The sequence below is a fragment of the Anser cygnoides genome, chromosome 3, assembly GCF_040182565.1.
Source record: "Anser cygnoides isolate HZ-2024a breed goose chromosome 3, Taihu_goose_T2T_genome, whole genome shotgun sequence".
Taxonomy (NCBI): domain Eukaryota; kingdom Metazoa; phylum Chordata; class Aves; order Anseriformes; family Anatidae; genus Anser; species Anser cygnoides.
In genome coordinates, this window is record NC_089875.1 from 9078103 (window position 1) to 9098165 (window position 20063).

At 41.0% G+C, this 20063-nt stretch overlaps 1 protein-coding gene across 6 annotated transcripts in view; it reads right to left on the minus strand.

Moving 5' to 3' along the window:
• The window catches only part of CCDC85A (coiled-coil domain containing 85A), a 211361-nt gene that overhangs the window by 121394 nt on the left and 69904 nt on the right, over positions 1-20063 (minus strand). For all 6 annotated transcript variants that reach the window (XM_066995436.1, XM_066995434.1, XM_066995435.1 and 3 more), the window contains one exon: positions 7816-7954. The gene's annotated coding sequence lies outside the window, so the exon portion shown is untranslated. The remainder of the gene's footprint in view (positions 1-7815; positions 7955-20063) is intronic.

Sequence of the window (20063 nt, forward strand, 5' to 3'; positions counted from 1 at the left end):
CGGACCTAACACTCTTTGAGTGTCTTTTTTAAATGTAAACAGGGAAAAATAACATTGCACAATGAACTCAAAAACTGGCCTCAGAGATAACCAACCCAATCTCACGAGCCGTCAGCTCTCCCCATTACACAACGTTAACAAGAAGGCAATGCAGTAACGTACTTAACGATACTCCAGCACCAAAGAGAACAACAATTTTGGCAATGTGGTCCTTACACAATCTGTAAGACAAGGTGATTACGACGTGCAGCAGGACACCCTCATGCCCCCAAGATGTTACTGCACCAGGAGAAACGGTGCTGATGTGGCAATGGGGTTGGTGGGGCACTTTTGTTGGGTTGTTTTTTTAAACCTATTTGAGGAACCAAAAATTCCTCATCAGCCTGAGTACCTGAAAATAAGTACAGCTGTGTGCAGTGAAAAGGTAAAGGTTATCAGCTTTCCAGCCATGATTTAAAAATGATGTATAAAACCAAACAAATGCAGATCTAAACAAATTAAATCTAGTCCGCTTTGACCAGCCACTTGAAGAACCCCCTCCAGGTTCTACAAGGACAAGGCTTCTACCATAAGTGGCCAGGGGAAAGTTCCCTTTTTGAACTTGGTGCTGGTGGAAATCAGGTGGAAGATCTCCTGAGCTGGCTCTTGCTGTTGCAGCACATGGAACATGCCAGAGTACACCATAATATCTCAGCTAGAATATGCTGGAGCAAGGCCAGCAGCAGCAAGATGACTGATTTCCAAATGCTCTGCCCCTCGATACCTGTACCAAGCCTGCAGAAAGAGAAAGAAAGAGCTCCCTGCTCTTCCAGCTTGTGTGCCTGGGATCTGTACACGTGAATGGGGCCTTAGCTTCCCAACCCCTTTTTCCTGTTTCTATTTTAAACTAAAAGGAACCCGAGAACTTGTAGCACAAGGCACGTCCATAAATCTCTCCCAGCTCAGGGCATCTAAAGTGCCAGCACAAAATGGTGTATTTGCAATTTGTTGCAGGTTTGCTGACTGCTACTTGTAACATTGTAAAATCACAGAAAGTAAAAATGGAAGGAAAAAAAAGCCATTTCCACACCGACTGACACCTGCATTAGTCTATCCAACATTTCCAGTGTTTTACACTGTCCTCAGCCTACTTGTACGAGCTGGAGATTGCAGTTCCCCTTGTTTCCTTTGGGAAACCACCCCCAAACATAATCCACCTCATTTACAAGAAGCTCTTCTCAATATTCAAGCTCGGTATTCTTTTTCTTTTAATTCTGCCTTACCAGTCTTAATTACGCTTTTTCCCTCCTAAATTGCTCCTTTATTACTTTGATACATAATGTTCTCCCTTTCACTGATAATTAGTGGAACAGTTACATTCCGTAAACCCCAACGTCAACACAATAAATTAATGGAAAAAATCTGTAAACCGTTAGCTACATAAATAAAATAATAAGAAAAAAAAAACACCACCAACAAAAAACCCTTCATAATTACATTCCTACACAACAGCAAAACCTGTCTTGATAGTGTGGATTCAATTATCGGAGATAAAGTTCAGAGGAATAAACCCCCAGCACATCTTTAAACGCAGGGCATAGCTGCAGAGCAGTTTCCTGAAGCCACGCCACGCGATTCAAAGCAGTTAAATCCAGCTGGCTGAATGAACCATACAGCTGTGGCTTCCCTCAGCTCTTAAATAAAATATTAGGGTGTGTTTCTATTGTTTGTTAGCTGTCATCAGCCCATCTCTCAGCTGACGGAGGTTAAAGGCTATGTAGATTCCTGGGACAGCTGTTTGGTAATTGTCACAGCCAGTTACTTGGTAACCCACGAACAGGGATCTCAGGAGGTAGGTTCTTGGTTGCTAAGCGATAAATTCAGGTAAAATAACCTTTTTCTGGATTTTATTGCAACTACAGCCTCCAACTGTATAGTCCCAAGCTATTTTATTTTTTCTTCCCAGGGATGGGATTTAAAATTATTGCTGAATAACTTTTCTGGGATCTCATGCAGCATTGAGGATGGGTTAAATGAAGTGGCACTATATCCCACTCCTATTTAAATGGATAAATCCACAACAGACTTCCTACAGCATGTTGCGGTGCGTGTAGTTAATTTGCTGGATATAACAGAGTGATTTACACAACAACAGGCTGAGGAAAGCAGAAAGAGAGGCAGGCCCTCCTGGAGAAAGGACTTTGTGTTGTTATTTCCTTCTCTTTCATCTTTTATTTATTTATTTATTTATTGAGAAAATGCAACCTACAGGTTTGAGCTGAGCCAGATGCTTTTGTGACTAATGCTTGCTAAGCAAACCACCGAAGACCTCTCTGTCCTTGGCAGCATTATAGGGGTCAAACTTCCCCACGTACATGGTCCTCTAGCAATTTTCCCGCATGTGTGTCGCAAGCAGGAGCTCTCAAACATCATCCCAGCTTCAGTGCCAGATCTTCGTGTAATTTCTTCACCTACAAAACAGAGATACTATCAAGCATTATTTTTCTGCATCACAACCTTATTTATGAAGGCCTTTGAGGATGAAAGTCTGCTCTTGCCCAACAGACACATAATTTGCTGATGTGTCATTAGCAGAGATACAGCTGTGCACAGTATGGCAAGGCACTGGCGACGGGTGAAAGGAGACAGGGGTCGCTTGGCCCAGGCTGTCGGCAGCTCATCCTAACTCCGGATGCGGCATCCACGTGTGACCCCGAGGGGAGCACTGTGGGCTGATGGCTTCCCAAGGTCGTGGGGAAAAGGGCAGCTGCTCTGCCGCTCTGCTCGGGGAAGGGTTAATGGCCCTGACTGCTTCAGCTCCATCTCACACAACCGCAGCTTGCAGTTCACATGACTGTCTGTTCTTCTCATTTGTATTTTCTACAAAGATATCATTATTAGTTGCTACAGGACAAATCCTTTGACCTCTTGTCATTGTTATGTATTAATTCTCATGTCCATCTGCAAGGACCAATGCTTGTCTTCCTTCAAGAGAGAGATGCAAAAAGAAGCTGGCTGAATTGGCTTCACTAAATTCACCTTGCCATTACGAAGCAGGCCAGAAAACAGCTATGGTTAGGGGTTGGTGCCCAACAAAGCTTCAGCATGGGCCTCGGGGTAGGTTCTGACCACCATCTACGTGCATCTATCAGTAAGCGTGAGTGACTGCCAGGAGCGCCAGCCTGGGGAGCAGGTGGCTCCCCTTTCCAGCAGGGTCTCAGCAGTGTGGCGAAAATCCCATCACACTTCTTGGAACTGGCCGCATCCCCAGAGAGCGGCGGGCACAGCCTCTCCTATAGGATCTGCCGGAGGACAGTGTGTTGGTCCATGCTCTCCAATGACACTGTTTTCTACTTTCTTTCTGGAAACAACTGGCAATGTCAAGATGATTTTCCACACACACTGGAAGGATGGCTGCTGGACTATCGTGTGACTTATGTTCCTTTTGAGGGGAAGAAATCTACGGTGTTCCCTTGTTCATAACTCATAAGTGTATATAAAGCATTTCTGTGGTGTGTGCATACAGCATCTGCAGGCTTTTGACCAAAACGCCCCAGAGCTGTGACAGAAACACACCTTGGTTAAGGAGAGTATCATAGGCTATAGGAAAAATATTTTAACAAAGATAGGCCAACTACTTTATGAATGCCCCAACCTCCAGGCTGGGTGACTCCATGGAAACATAAATAAGGGGATAATGCCCTATTGAAGGTGAGTCCTAAAAGCTTGTGAAACTGGCAATTTCTGAAAGCATTTTCTGTCCTCATACTCTGTAAGAAACTGATGAAACACACTTGGTAATATTCAGATTTAGACAAGTACTTCTTTAGTGTCTTTTCTCTATGTAATAACCACTGAACTACAGGTGTTCTGCTACCCTCGTGAGCCAAATAACCCTTCTTTTTTATTAATAAAGGTTAAAGGAGTGAACTTAAACCTTGGCTTGAATGACTAATGTACAGACACGTACCAAACCCCTTTTGTCGGAGCCACTGTCACAAAGATAACACAACAGTTCTCATTTGAATTACTACAAAAACTACCACTGAATACAGAGGTCTGGCCCACATGTATACAGAACACAGCAGAAAAGGTTACGGTTTCCAGAGGGACAAAAGGCTCATTTTGCACTGGTACTACACTTCTGGTGAAGCAAGAAGCTCATTTGCCGAAGGCAAATTTTCCTAAGCAAAAAGAATACGAATCCAAAATTCATGTTTCCCACAGTCTTGCTATTTTTCTTTTATTTCAGGTTACATCTTCTTACATATCAATTTGATTAAAACCATTGCAACATACATTTGTACCAAAACACGTTTCAGTAAGAAGGCAATTGCCCCAGCCTAGCCCGCCTGGGGGAGATGGCTCGCTCCAGCATGACCCACGGCTCAGGTCAGGCAGGCAGTAGCGCAGCCAGCTCGGGGAAAGGCTGGTCAAACAGCCCAGCCCCTGTTTCCAATTAGAGGACCAGCAGCACACCACGTTTTCAGCTCCTGCATGTCCCATACAGCAAGAGAAGGTGTCAGTCTGGGGATTCCCTACTGATAACTTCAGCTTTATCCTCAATTCCTCCAGCCCCAGAAACACAAAAGCTCTAAAGGTGTATTTTGTTTAAGGCACTTGATTTGCATGCAAACAATAGACAGAAAATATCAGCTGCTTTCAATGTGCAATTGGCAGAAATTGCGTACAGTGACTTAAATGGAGACCACACAACATTTGGTGGAACACCAGAGTCTAAAGGCAGTGTAGATGAAAACAAGAACTGACAGTGGCTTTCAAATGCAAAAAAAAAAAAAAAAACCAACAACGTAAAAGCAAGATAGAGTAATTGGGGATGGTAGGAGATAGGCACGGGTCACATTTTTCATTACAGGCATTAAAGAAAATTCACAGTCGTTCGCATACATCACATTTGAAAGTGTTAAAAGTTGCAATCAGATGAAATACAATAATAATGTACTCCCATCTCTAAACCACCCATCCCAATCCATTTTGCTTCTTCAAAACAAGGGAAAATGGTGCTTTCTGAAAAAAAGAAAATACTGTCTTCTGTGCAAGCTGAAGCTGAGCCAGCACCTATAGAGTCAATGAAAGCATTCCTGTTGACTCCAATATGTTTTGGATCAGGCTCTCAGTAAGACAGACTCTTAGACCAGGGAATTGTCAGTTACTGAAGTAGAACATCTCATAATCTGCCTCATAACCCAGGCTTCCTGTTCCTCAAAAACACTTTTTTGAGGAAACGAGGTGCCATCTTTGTGAGACATTCGCAGGCAGCTTTGAATGCTGAGGAAAACTAACTCATTGCAGCAGTCATACTGATAAGGGGTTAGCAAATCGGTTTCAAAATGCTACAAAGACCTATCACAAGAATTAAGCATGCTGCTATATTTTTGTTATGCAGAAAGAAATTGAATGCCCCTTTTTCTACAGCATGTTATCATCCTATGCCTAGGACTCATTTCTTCCCTTGAAATGCCATCATTTTCATATTGTTCTTTATCTTTCTGTTCATGTTTCAGAAGACAATTAAACTTCTAATAATTAAGCAATGCCTTCCTCCGACTGGCCAGGCCCTGCTTCTGTTTACTTATTCTCCTGCTGCTTAGCCACTAAGCCTACCTAAAGCAGTAGTGATTAAACAAGCCACGACTTTTCGGGACACAGGCAAACATAGAGTAGAACAGGGAAGGCGCAGATTTTTAAGTCACAGAAACCTTAAAATAGCACCCTCCTCGCTTGTCATTTTTGTACCTTGACAAGATCTCAGGCAAAAAATTTTGCATTTTCAGTCTCACAAAAACCATGGGTTCTCCAGCAATGAGGCAACGGAAAAAATCAATACTTGCCATGTACCATGTAACCAATAGAATAAGGGCAATGATTTATGTATGGATGGATGCAGACTGAATCAGCTGGGGCCTCAAACAGAGGGAGAGAGAGAGAAGGAAAGAGAGAGAGAGAAAGAGAGGTGTGGGGGTGAGCCGGACTGCAGTGATTATTCCTGCACTATGGCCAGATTTTTTTTTTCTGCAGCAATAATCCCCCTCTCTAGCACTGCAGGACATAGAGGAAAGACTAGCAATGTGTGGAATATATGATGGACCAGCTTTTCGCTTTTGCCTCAGAATAATGATGCTATGTTGAATATTAAGGTACAGTAAAAAAGGAAGAATGATATATGCTCTGCAGTCCTTCAATCTTCCAGCTACCTCCACCCTAATAAAGACCAATCCAGTGGGTCAACAAGCAATAGTTTAAAGAGAGTCAAATTATCAACAGGATAAAATGTACCATCACTGCTTCATGACAAGAAAAAGCAGGAAGGGCTTACTGAAGAGAACTACTGTATACCCCAGGAGTTTCTGCTGAGAATATAGTTTTGTAAATTGGATTACCAGGGATACAGCACTATAAGGTATTTAATGACTATGGTAACTTTTAGGATATCTAATACTGCTGTTGATTTAAAAACAAAACTATCAAGATAAAGATTTACTTATCTGTTTGTGTGATGCAGGATACCAATAAACACTTATCGAAACTATATTCTATGCTTTGTTGCTGCATTATTACTAAATAGCTAGGAGATGACTTTAAAGTGACAGAAATTTGCTACAGAAATGTCATACTATTTTATAAAAAATATCTCCTCTGTAGTGTTTGCAAATTGCTAAAATAAACTGTAAACATTTCTGCAATGCCTTGGATATTCAGCCTGTATTTACGTTTCTGAGAATCAGATGTTCATTCAGTACTTTCAGTATTATAGTTTGCCACGAAGTAATCTTGTTATAACTAATATTTCTGCCGCAATTACCATTAATGACTGAATCAATTCTCTTTTCTCTCTATAACATGTATGTAACATTTAAACCTCGGTATTGGCAGTCTTTCTCTTAAGAAGCATAATATTCTCATATAATGCTATAGAACAATAGGAGGCCACTAGTTAAATGCACTGGTTATGCAATGTTAGATTAATTAAAGCTTTAAGAATTGTAGCTTATTTGAAAGCCCTGCATTTTATGTATGTCTGTGAATTTATCAGGTCAGAATAACGTAGAAATTATTTCACTTCTGACTTTCCACAACATATATATGATTCTATGCTAGCGAGATTAATCATTAGCTACCAAACTACATTTTTATGTTTTATGGTTAAAATAGCAATGAACAGATTTAATTTAAGTAAAAATAGGCTTTAGGTTTTAAAGAATGTGACTGCATGTGACCAGACTTTGGACTTGAATGAAAAATATTTCTGACTATTTTGCTTTGCTATTACCTACCTACCTTTTTTATGTAAGTTATACTATGCTTAGCATAACATAACATACACCTGTATGGTCATATCAAAATAACAGTGATGCAATAAAATAATATCATACAAATAGACTTTGTATTTAATTTCCCATTCATTTGACAATGGCAGACAATATATTTCAGAGAATGAAAGTATGAAACACATTACAAAGCAGAGTATATACAGCTCATTAGTAAGTCAGGCAGAAAATCCTTTTTGTGGCAAACAGGAACAACTAATGGTTCTAAGATCCTCGAGTCCTCTATCTTTATTAATCCCCAAATTGGAATGCAAACATTTCATGAATGCAAATATTTCTCAGGCCTTGGAATTATGTTAGGCTAAAATGGAAAAAAGCTTCAGCATATGTACCAAAATTAAAGCAGGACAGAAGACAATCCACAAGTGAAGGTGAAGACACCTTAACAACAGCTTCTAGTACACACATAGTATGATGTGCATAATTTAAAGGGATTTCTCAAACTTCTCAAAGTATTGAAAACAGAGCAGGTTATCAATATGCTTACCTTTGAGTAACACATGGTAATTCTTCTTCTGCTTTCTTTCTCTTACAATAAACACAGCAGCAGAAACTCCACAAGTACAATGCTGGACTTCCATGAATTTTGTTCTGAGCTTCAGCCAGAATACCATGGACCTGGAGCACTTGGAAATGAAGATGGATTAACATGAGAACCTGGGCACTACCCCAAGGGAGAAAGCACAACAGTCAACGAAACAGGTAATAGCTCCCCACAGCACCACAACCAGGTGAGTTATCTGAGCAAACAATGCTTTGGAGCCAGTGACGTGGAAATTATTGCTGAAAATTAATGAAAGCACATTGCCTTGATCCTGGACCTGCACTGGTTTCATAAGTTGAAATACAAGCTTGCATACTGAAAGAAATCTGACCAAAGTCATTTTAAGTGTTCACCCGGTTATAAATGAATATAGCAACACGGAGTTCATTTTAAAGCAACAGACAAGTTTCCATGCTATAAATAAAAGGCAGAGTGCATTGTCTCTACTGTACTTCTGCATCTAGACACACTGCACTCTGTGCTCAAAAATTTGCAATGGCAACAAACTTAAAAAATGAGCAATATTGTTATAACTAGGAAAAGGTTGAGATAATTATTGTATTTGCAATACAGAAAATTATTTCAATGTTGCATGTGAAAGCCTTTTTCATGCAGAAGTAAGTTTGGTTCTTTCCAGCATACTATCTGCCCTTTGCAAATTAACATTTGAAAACCTTCTTAAGTTGAAGAACTCTCGTGGTAAAAATCCACAGCTGTATTACTGGAAGCTGACACAAAAATACTGGAGAAAAAAAAAATCTTATTCACCATTTTAAAAGAAGGAAAAGATTTTAATATGATGTTTACCACAACTCATTTCCTTATCATGCTTTCAGCTTTCATTATAAGAAATAAGGATGCAGTCAGGGCACAGTCCTGTGCCCATTTAAACTAACAGCAAGATTATCCGTAACACTAATTAAAGTATTTTAGTTGACATCTTCTTAGCATTTAAAATATTTGTACATGGGGAACAAGACCAAAAAAGAAAGTTGGTGTATAACTTTGTGCAACATTCTTAAAACATGTTTTGTAAGTAATGTGTTATTTTGATTTAACTTTCAATACCAGAAAGCATATGCATACAATTGTGTATTAATGTCTTAAAAGAAACCTGCTAAAATTCTCTTAATTTCTCTTAAAAGCCATACAATAATTTATTTTTTTTTAGGTACACACAGATAGAAACACACATTTAAAACTTTTTATTAAAAAATAAATTAAATTGAGTATTGTAAATTGTCACATAAATAAGGAAACATCACGGAATTTACTTAAGTGCTTTATCATGCACTAAAACTGGAATATCGTAGATCATCAACATGTAGATTATGTCTTCAAAAATTTTTGTCTTTGTATGCTCAAAGGACCATCAACATTTGCTAGAAACTGCTAAGCTACTTCTGAACAAGTGCAGCACTGCCAGCTCCAGCTGAAACTAGCCACAGCTGGGGTAACGAACAGCAGAAGGTTCAGCCTAAAACACAACAAAGCAGACCAGTGAATTTATCAGAGATTTAACATTAGGTATTGTAAGGCATCAAATTTAATAAATAGCAAAAGGAGCAAAAAAAAAAATCAAAATAAAAGCATGATAGGAGATGATTTGAAAATATCAGAGACACAAAGGCAGGATACCCTCTGCAAATAACCTGATGTTCTCTCGGCAAGGCCTCAGCATTGTGAACAAAAATACAAAAAGCTAAATGGCTCTTGCTATTCGCCATATAACAAAACTAAAGTATTTGTGTATCAATACTCTCCCTGACCATTGGATAGCTAGTGGTTATCATTTGCAATTACAGTAATTGCATCTATTCTTTGCTATTACTTCCCATACTTACAGTGTGCAACACAAACCTCATTCTTTTATCTCATGCAAACCATCCCAGCTCTGCCAACAGCTCTTGAATTTTTAAAGAGGTACACTCTCCCTCCTGCTTCTGTTCCTCCTGAAATTTCCTGACCCCAGATCTCACGATAGAGCAACTTCCATGGATTAAACAGTTCTATAGGAGTCACCTAATAAAACACTATTAATTGTAATAGATTTTTGTTTCTTCTTCCAATGATATTTCCATGGCAACATTTTCACATCCTATTGTTGAGGGTGTTCTTCATTCCCCACGCGGGTTAACCACAGGGCAGGAAGGGCAGGCTGTTGGTCAGCCTTTATTTTCTCTGGTCCTTCAGCAAAGGTTAGTTGAGGTCACCAAAAGCCAAAGGGTAATTACTTTTCCTCAACAGGGTTAAAGTCACACAGATTGCTATTGAGACAACTGTATGGACGACCTTCAGCTTTTTATGTTCAATCTTCTTTTCTTTTAGCAAAGCCAACGTTAATAAGGATAGGGGATAGGGAAAAGCCCCGCGAGCCGCACGTTGCGTGCATCTCCCGCAACACGCTTTGCGGGTGTGCTCCTGCCTGCTACTGCAATTGTCATCACGAAATCAATTAGGCGAGTCCCAATCACACAAGGTTGCGCGGTGATTAAACACGAAAGCTATCAACAGCCAAAAAAGGACCTATTCTGTGATTTCTCTACTCAAATAACTTCTATAATTATTCCAACTCAAGAACTTTTTAGCAGGGCCAGCACCCCCTGTTTGTCTGCTTTACCAGACTCAAATTCATCACCACCCTCACTCGCTTCACTCACAATGAATCAGGATTGCAGTTTTAAATGGGGAATATTTCAGAGCTCTGGGTGTCAACCTGGCTCCTCCACAGAGCTTCCCGTGGAAGGACCACCACCTCGGGAGCGTGGAGGGACAGAAGAGGAAAAGGCTGCCCTGAACTGCAGGGGAAGCCAGGAAAACGATTAGGGTAACTGAGGATTCAGGGGAGGGAAAGCAGGCATGCTTTCCAGCTGTACTCTACACAGAGTTTAAATGTGCTCAAATTGTAAAGCAGCTTACCACAAAGATCTAGCCCATAAAAAAATCACAATGCCTAAAGCCCACTGTAGGGAAAATGCAACTAGCTTGTGATGAAGACCCCAGGAGCCGAGTTAAGTGAAACCTCAGCTGTGCCCAGCTGTTACCAGCCAGTGCAGGTAGGAGGCAAATGAAAAGATAGCGGGTGTATCCTCCTTGGGCTCTGGCCTGGGTGACACTGGCTGCCTGGCCACCTATTCTTGTCCTTCTTGTGATACACTTATTTTTAAAATAACTATTAAAAGTCAAAAACACAAAACAAGAAAAAAAAAGAAAAAGAAAAAAAAAAGAAAACAAAAAAAAGGGGGGGAGGTCTTCTTTCTGAGCCTTAGCTTTGGCCCCGTATCTTCTGGATATCCTTTCCAAGCTCAGTGCTGATGAAATCAAATAAATAAACAACATAAGGATCAGGTTTTGATCATTACAATATCCATTACAAATCAGGGAAGAGCAACTCAGCTTCTTGACTGATGCATTACTTTGTAAACTCAGCAAAAGTTATAAATAATCGCAATGCTGATAAATGATAAATGTAAGATTTGGTAATCAATCAATTCAAATGGGGCTAAATGGAAAAATAATGCATCATTTATATTTGGCTAAATTGTACAGTATGTAAATTATTGAGTACTTGCTATACCACTTTCACATCAAAGAGGTGGTAGACAAATAGAGAATCATAAAACAGAATTATCAGACTATAGCCTTGTAGCACTGTTTAACCATCTGCGCTACACACAGCACGTTGGTGGCACGCCAAAGGTCCTCAGAAACTTTCTTCTCTCCAGTTTTAACAAGGGCAGATATTTCTTTGTTTTGAAGTTACACTTTCCCAGACACAGCAACCGCTAGCTTCGAAGGACAAATAGTAATTCCTAAACAGAAATCATGTTAAGCAGGGTTACAGACAATATTCTTAAATTAAGCATAAATGCATTATAGGGACTATCCACCAAGAAAAAGCTTCAAACGCAGGAATTTAAGAGCTAAAATTTCAAAACTAACTTAGACATATATGTTACATCGAACATTCATACATATAAGAAATCCAAATACCCTATGTAACGAAAAACTGTTTGGTAAAGGCACTCAAGCTTCATTCCATTATGGAATGACTCAGTATAGCAGCCACATGGTGACGATTTGTTCTTCACTCTATTTGGAATCTTGCATTTCTCTACATTAATGAAGACGCTAAATTTTTGGAAAGGGAATTTCATTTCCCTTCTTCTGGTCATGATGCTGGGAAGCAAGTCAGCCTGGGACAGCAAACAAGCACAGGCTGAGGTGGCCAGGTTTCACTGGAGCAGACCACCACTACGAAAGGGTTTCCCCTTGCTCCGACACTTCCCAGCAGAGTCTGGGGAAGAGCAGTGGGTCTGTGCTCTGTGAGGAAATTAGGAATTTCCAGCTACTAATGATCCATACCTTCTGAATTTCCCACATTTTCACTCTCACTCAAGTAAAGACAACTGGTAAGAGCTGGTACAGAACAAGGCAGACACAAGAGTTACGGGCACTTCTCCACAAACTCCTGTAGTATTGGAAGTCCCTTCTGTCCCATCTGTTCTGAAAAATTTGGGGTTTCAGGAGAATACATAAACATCCAGGGATAGATTAAAACACCCAGGGAAGTCCCAAGCAATTTCAGACAGCTACCCTGGCTTAACCTGCTTCCTTGGGGCTCAGAATCAACGACAAGGGCTGCAAAGTGCTGACACTGGCAGGCCAGAGAGCCCAGGGACATTTATTCACTCTTTTTTCATCATTAATTTAGGATATATTGTATCCAACTTTATTCAGACAACATTCACATGGCCAAATGCAGGCTTTCATAATAGGTATTGAATCATTAAAAACCACAGCAATACGATATACCAAGGCTTTTATAGATTTAAAAGTCAGAAATGGCGAAAAACACTACTAAAATATAAATTTCATCTGCCTTTTCCTCTGGTAAACCTGTGGTAGGGTACCACAATCATAAATGATTTGTAAATGGTTCTTTGGATACATTTTGCATCCACAAGCAATGGTCAATAGCAGCATGAGCTTGGAGAAGACTGACTGCGTCGGCATTTTTTTGCTTGGGAATCTTCTCTTGGGTTTCTATTTTGTCTTAATGAGCAGAAACTGAAAAACAGCATTTCTGAAAACCACCCAGGCTTCCAAAACATGCACTCCTCTCCAAAGTACAGCCTTTGTTTATTGCTACACTTGTGCTCACTTAGCTCTGAAATTACATAGGTTTTAGGTGAAACAAAGGGTTGGAAAAAGTAAATGTTGAAGCTGTTTTCTGACATTTTACCCACTGCAACAGCTTTTCCTACAATACCCGTTCTCAGCCTCAGAGTGCAAATACTTCCCAGGATGGGACACCTTCAGCTTAAAGCTCTTCAAATCTTCAGAGAACAGAGACCTCTCAAACTAAAAGGGCTTTGCAAAAGTGTGACAAATATTTTCCACAACACTGACACAATTTCTTTTTTTTTCTGTAACATAGGGAGGAAAGAAAGATGTCCCAGAGGGACACTAAGGTGCGTGTTTGTGTGTGTGAGCTAGCTCCCACAGAGAATCCCCTTCCTACGCTGCAAGTGCAGATTGCTGAAGCCAACCCATGCTGGCCACTAGCTACACCTACAGCAGAGTGGGGATGACTGTAAATCTCCCTGTAATACTGTGAGCCACGAGTGTCACTGCCCATTAGCTTTCTGATCTTCAGGTGCTTCCCTGGCCGCTGTAATTTCCATGACTACTTTAAGCCCTCTCCTTCCCATCAGTTCTCTCAGTAGTGATTTCTGTTCTCTGAAGGATCCTTCATTATGAATCCCTTTTGGCAACTAACTATACAAGGTACTTCTTTTGGTCGCATCTGTACTGAAAGGTAAAGAGCAAGCTCAGTAGCAAGACTTGGTATTTCAAGCTAGGCCAGGTTGCTGGTCGGATTTGAGTCTTGAAGGTCTTTTCCAACCTAAACGATTCCCTGACTGTAAGCCACATTCCTGGCCGCTCTCCCTCCACACCACAAGGTGTTAGTCCAGCATCAGCCCACTCCAGGCCATGCCTAGCATGACCAGGAAGAGCCAGCCACAGGACGCCCTTGGGCAGGCCGAGCTGCCTCTCCCCACTAATCCGACCTTGGGCAGACGCTCGGCCAGCAGGAGGAGACGTGCCGATGGAGACTCCAGCTCTCCAGCACTCCAGGACTGGAGAGCCTCCAAATGCAGGACTGAGACTTCACACTGTGGAGACGGGGTGATGCTGGTCCTAGAGTTTGCAGTGTACAGACAGAGCAGTGGTGTGGGAAGAGCTCTCTTCAGTGACTCAGAACTGCCTCTCAAGTTGACTAAGGATTTTAATTTCCCATCTTTCTCACAACCATTCTGTCTTAAAAAACAATACACCCCCCTTCTACAAGCAGCATCTCGGGGCTACCATGTGGCACGAATCTCTCCCAGTGTAAGTAAACCCAATTCGATTCCAGCACTGCTCTGTCACAAATTCTACATCAACTAATGCCATTAGGAACAGTGCCTTCATTGAATAGTGTACCCCACTTCGTTTGTTCAAGCTCCATCCCACAAACAACAGGAGACCTATGTATCACAGACCACGTAACTCTGTCTTACCGCAGGTAACAGAGAAAGACACCAATGTCAGTCTCATAAGCTACCTGTTCTGCTTAACCCTGTATGCCATAAAGACAGACCTCCAGTGGACTGTGCTACCTGTGTGTTGATTCGGACATCACTAGAAAAAGCAGATAAGGAAAACCACAGACCCTGACCTGGCATTTACCTGCTCACCCATGACAAGTGCTTTCTTCCACACTGTGCCCCTCAGCATCTTGATTTTCTGCCAGCTTTTAAATCCCAGCTAATTAGAAGATTCACTACTTCTTATGATTTCCGACTTTCACAGTTTCTAATTAGTCTCTGCAGTGGTCTATTACCTAAATGAATTGTGATATTCCACTTGGTATGTTAAATGAAAATACTCAACATCACCATTTCTCCCTCAGATTATTTACCTCCTAGTGAAGTAATTTTGTTCTGAGGATAACACGTCTTAACTTTGCCATTAAACTGGAAGTCACTGAATGAAGAAAGGTGAAAGGAAACAAAACTGGGTTGAATATTAACCCCAGTTTTCCTCAGATTAGCAGTCTTAGTTGGGAAGATCTGTTCCTAACATTGTACTTAGCGATATCGCTGAAGGTCTCTGCACCAGATAGGCATGTACCAGCTGGCCTCAGTTCTCACTGCCGCGGCAGCGTCTATGGGGACACTGCTCCTCTCCCCTCTGCTGCAGCCCATTGCTCCCTATTCTGCACTGCAGCAGCTACGGAGTGACTCAGGCAGAACACACCAAGAGGTAAGAGATGGACATGTCTCTAAATTCAGAGGAAGCTACATCCAGAGGCAAATTAAACTACGTAGTGTAAGCCACTAAGTGTGAGGGTGGGTTTCCAGTGCAGGAAGAGACAAATGAACATGTTATTTCTTCGGCGTAGCATAACTTTCTGAAAGTCATGGACCCACGAGGTCTGCAGTGGTTCAGCATCGCAATAGGTGTTCAGCATAAACCCCGGTATCTAGCAGTTATCTCTGGAGCTCGTCAGTGAGCAGTGTTGCAAAACTGACATCTTCTTATGATTAAGATCAGACGGCTTGTATGGGAGCTTGCATGGGAATGGCAACTGCTTCAAAACTTGAGCATGGTTTCACCTCCCTATTTGAGTTCAGCCTGAAGACCAACGGTTGATGCACCACAGTTCCTTCTGGAAAAAGGAGCACTAATAGTTTGTACAGGCTGATTTTCTTTAGCAACAATAACTTGAGCAACTAGTCATAAATATTATTTACCTCCACTTCCATCCAGTGCAGCAGAAATGCTGTGCTTAATTTTATGTTTCCTGTTTTAAGATCCGCAAACAAAATTTTGATCTCTTTGTACATTTTGTTACACTGTAAAATAAATTTGTAAAACTTCTGGAAATTATGAACTCGAGACACTCAGACATGAAGCTATTTGTTAGGGAGAGGAGTTAGTCTCTGGACTTTTTGTCCTGTTTTCTTTCTGGACATTCTCTAACATACTGCTGCTTTCCCACTGCATGATTTCAGATGCCTTACGACTGCTGAGCCTCTAAGCTAAGAACTGCACCCCTTGTATTTTTTCCAATATTGCCAATTGCAACAATATTACAGGTTGTCTACAAGCAAAATATTTGGGTTTTGCTGACAGTATTGTATTTGAGCTCTGAAACTGTGGGAACTTAAATTCAGTTTTGCAAGTGCGAGAATAGAGACTTACCAAGAAAAGAGACTTTCCCACATTTCTTTCTTCTAGGCTTTGGAAATTTATTCCATCTGTTGTGTTGTGTTTTGGCTGAAGACCTTGTGTCTTCTGATTCAGGGTCTTCTTTTCAACACTTCTATTTTTGGTGTTCAAACCATCATTCAACCTCATGCAAGTTGCATCATCAGATGCAACCCAGGCACAGTCCAAACACTATTATGGGTAGTCATCAGCGCTCTTGCAGCTCCTGCACCTAATTTCAGGTCACAACAGCAGGAAGTCTTCACTGGCCACTGCCCAGAGCCTGCAGCACACCAGCAGAGCTGCACCAGTGTGACTCAGCACAGCGGCCTGCCCCTGACAGTGGGACGCAGCAGCCGTCTACAGGAATGGATGATGACATGGCAAATGCATAGTGAGGTCTTCGGTATTTTGTGGTTCAAGGTCTTTCTGCGCCAGAATCTCTTTCTATAAGGCTATATAAATATATACATAAACTGTAGTCCTTATATATATATACATAAATCAGATCAAACAGTCCTTATGATCCCTTTTTGAACCCAGCACTTGGGGACCTTTCCCATGAACACTTCCCTTTTATAGCAGACATGAGATTAAGGATCCTGTTGCTGACTCTGCATTGTCTCACACCAGTGAACTGAGTAACAGCAATGAAGTCAAAGCCTGTCCTAATGCACCAGAGAAAAAAGAATGGCAGACATTTGGATGAGCAACAGTAGCACTAGACTCTTGGGCTAATTTTGTTTGTCTACCCAACATCACAGCAGCAAACTCTTAGGTATCCACTGCACAAAGCCTGTGATTAACCTGGACAGCTCAGCAAAGTGAAAATGGGTATTTATGCAGCATTTGAGTATCTGTGCTGCATACTGAGCCACTGCTGTGTCTGTCAATGCTCTCTTTTCCCAAGTCGTTTTGTCTCTGTGTTAATTATGCCTTTCAGCACTTCCTAAAGATTTAGTGTATTTTTCTTGTCTTCTTGCTCCATCTTCTCCTGCCCCCTTTATCTCCCCTCCTACCACCAGTGCGTCACTACTCGCTGCTCATCTCTCAGCCATTTCTGTAACACCTCACACCACCACACAGCTGAGCTGGGCCAGGCAGCTTGGCTCTGAGGATATACCTGTGTGGAAAACATGTCTTTCAAAATGAAAAACTTTTCGTAACTAGAAAGTCGTCAGTCCATACTGACAATCCAAAAGGCAGTAAAGTAAGTAGTATGTTACATATTCTTCTTGCTGCTAGTGTCATAAGAATATTTTGCTAAAATCAGTGAGTTTAGACAAGACTTAATGACTAGCTAAGTTCCTAACAGAGCATCTGAAGCATCTCCCTGAATTTGAGCATTTTAAGGCTGTTCACACTCCCAACATTCATAGTACTAAATCAATCTCATCTCTGTGTGCAATATTTTATGCCTGTAGGCACCTGTATTTCTGAACACAAATACATTTCTGCATGCAAACGAAGCAGGTTTATCTGAACAGCTTGCTATTCCATGCCTATCCAAAAAGTTCTTTTTAGGTGCAATTATGCATTCAGAAGCTTGCTTAAGCAGCACAAAAATTTTAACAGCCTTTTGTGAAAATCTATTGTAGTATGCGTTTGTAATGGAGCACATTTGTCCCCACATCCACTACCCATCATTTGTCAAATACTTGTTTTAGGAAAGCCAACTAGCAAGATGCAAAATCACTACTTTTTCACAACCAAAATGAATTTCTCAAAAGGATAAAGACTTCTAAACTTTTTGTCTTTCACTATTTACTCACTAGTAACTATGCATTACCTTCCTGTGGTTGCTGTCTTTGCCCACAAAAATGGGCGATTCAAAGAATTAGTTAGAATCTTCATCCTGTAGATCCTAAACTGTTCATATCCCCCCAGAACAAGTAATGTGTAGAAACACTACTTACTTAGCTGAAAACAATCCTCCCTCTTTCAGCGTCCTCTTTAGTTGGACTTCTAACAGCATTCAGCATTTTACAGAATTTTCAAAACAGTATTTTCTAAGCAAAAGACTAAATGATTATGTGTAATGATTAACAACTACTGTAACAAAAATTTCTGTTCCATTCGTTTGGCTGTCAGCTAGTACTCTGGCAGAAGGCAAGGGGTTAATGTCAAAATACATCTTCTGATACCCAGATTGCCTTTCCTTGTCCATTGTTTCCAACTTCTTTAGAATGGTCAGAAATTTTCTGCCTGAATAAACTCTCAACAGAAAACAGAACTGGATGAAATGGAAAAATGAATAAAATAAAAATAAACTGTGCTGGCAATATAGAAAGGAGACCTGGTTAGAAAATTACAAATTTCTAGAGCTAGCATTTATTGTGGAAGTAATGTAATTAAAAAATGAAAAATCTTCCCTCTCTGGGCAAAAATTATTTAAAGATATCAGCAATGCCACACAATGCCACAAGTATGGCAAATTTAGCTTTGGATGACTCGATGCTCAGAATGGAAAAGAAATTAGCTCAACTCTTTGGAAATCTTTTATAAAAAAGCTTTTTAAAATATAAAATCACTATGTTTTCCTAACACTATTCATGTCTCAGCTTTCCCACAGACCGAAATTTGATTCTAGAAGTAGTATTTCTCACTAACACATAAGAGCTTCTAATTTTGACCTTCCGTTTTGATCACCCTTAGTATTCTCATATTACTATTGGTAGCAAAAATATATTCTCATAAAAAACAAGAGTAGTGCATTTCAGTTATGGTTTTCTATTGATTCAGTTACACTTGAATTGATCTCAAATTGTTTCAAGCAACTGTTCTGCACCCAAAACACCACATGAACCACAGAAACCAGATCAATAGATTTCAAGTGAAATAATTGTTTTCCTTTGTAAGACCCCATTACTTCTTGAATGAAGAACTGTTTGATTGACCTCCAGGAAAGCAGCAGATGTGAAAAAGCCAAACACCTCAGGCCTTATCATTTAAAGGGAGGCCTTGAAAATTACAGGAAAGTACACGAACATGTGCTCGGTTAGCTGTGGGAAATACACAGCTGGAGAAGCCACAAAACTGCTTTTTACTCTGATAACATGAGAGCAGTAGTACATGCATGGCAGACATAGACTTTTAGAGTTAGTCACTCACAAACACACAAAAATATTTTACTAGGTAAAAAAATAGTTCAAGGATTTTTGAGTGACTGGTTTTATTTTCACAGTCTGGGCAGTAGTGAGTTTATTGTCTGGTGTTGAGAAATTTCACATAGCTTGCCACTGGACTCACTTTCTTCACAGTGTGTGACTACACAATTTTAATGCTTTCTGAGTGCAGCCATTTCCAGACTGCCATATTCAGACACACATGGTAGGAGGCATAAACCAGTGCAGCAGCCAAGGACATCAGGGAGACCCCATTAATTCTGCTGTCAGGATGCAGATTTATACCATTTTTTATTTTATTTTAGCTATTTATTGGGGTGCTCAAAGTGAGATAATAAGCAGTGCTGCCAAAGAGAGTAAGACGGGCTCTTCTAGGGGCTGGGTACAGCCCGATGCAGGAGCTGTGCTGACCTGCACGCAGCACAGATAGCCCTAGGGGATGACATGCTAACAATAACCGCGGGCTGAAAATCTGCAGCACTGCATGGGGAGCCCTCCAGCTGCAGCCCTGCCACTGCTCCTTCTACCACAATGCGTTTGCTCCCTGGGACAAAGCCTCACCTACCTGCAACAGGCCCCTGTGCACAGAAGAGAGGCCAGGGAGCATCATCTCTGTCCACAGCCATGGGCAGGAGCATGGTGGCTGCACGAACCTGAGCAGCAGTGTTACTGAAAGGGGTTGGAGGATGGAGCAGCGGGACAGGCGGTAGGACACCCTGTGAGGATGTTTGCAGAAAGGTGATGCCAGAAGAAGGAACAAACCTGACAGGGTGGACCTGTCCATCTCAGCCCCAAATACTGAGCTCT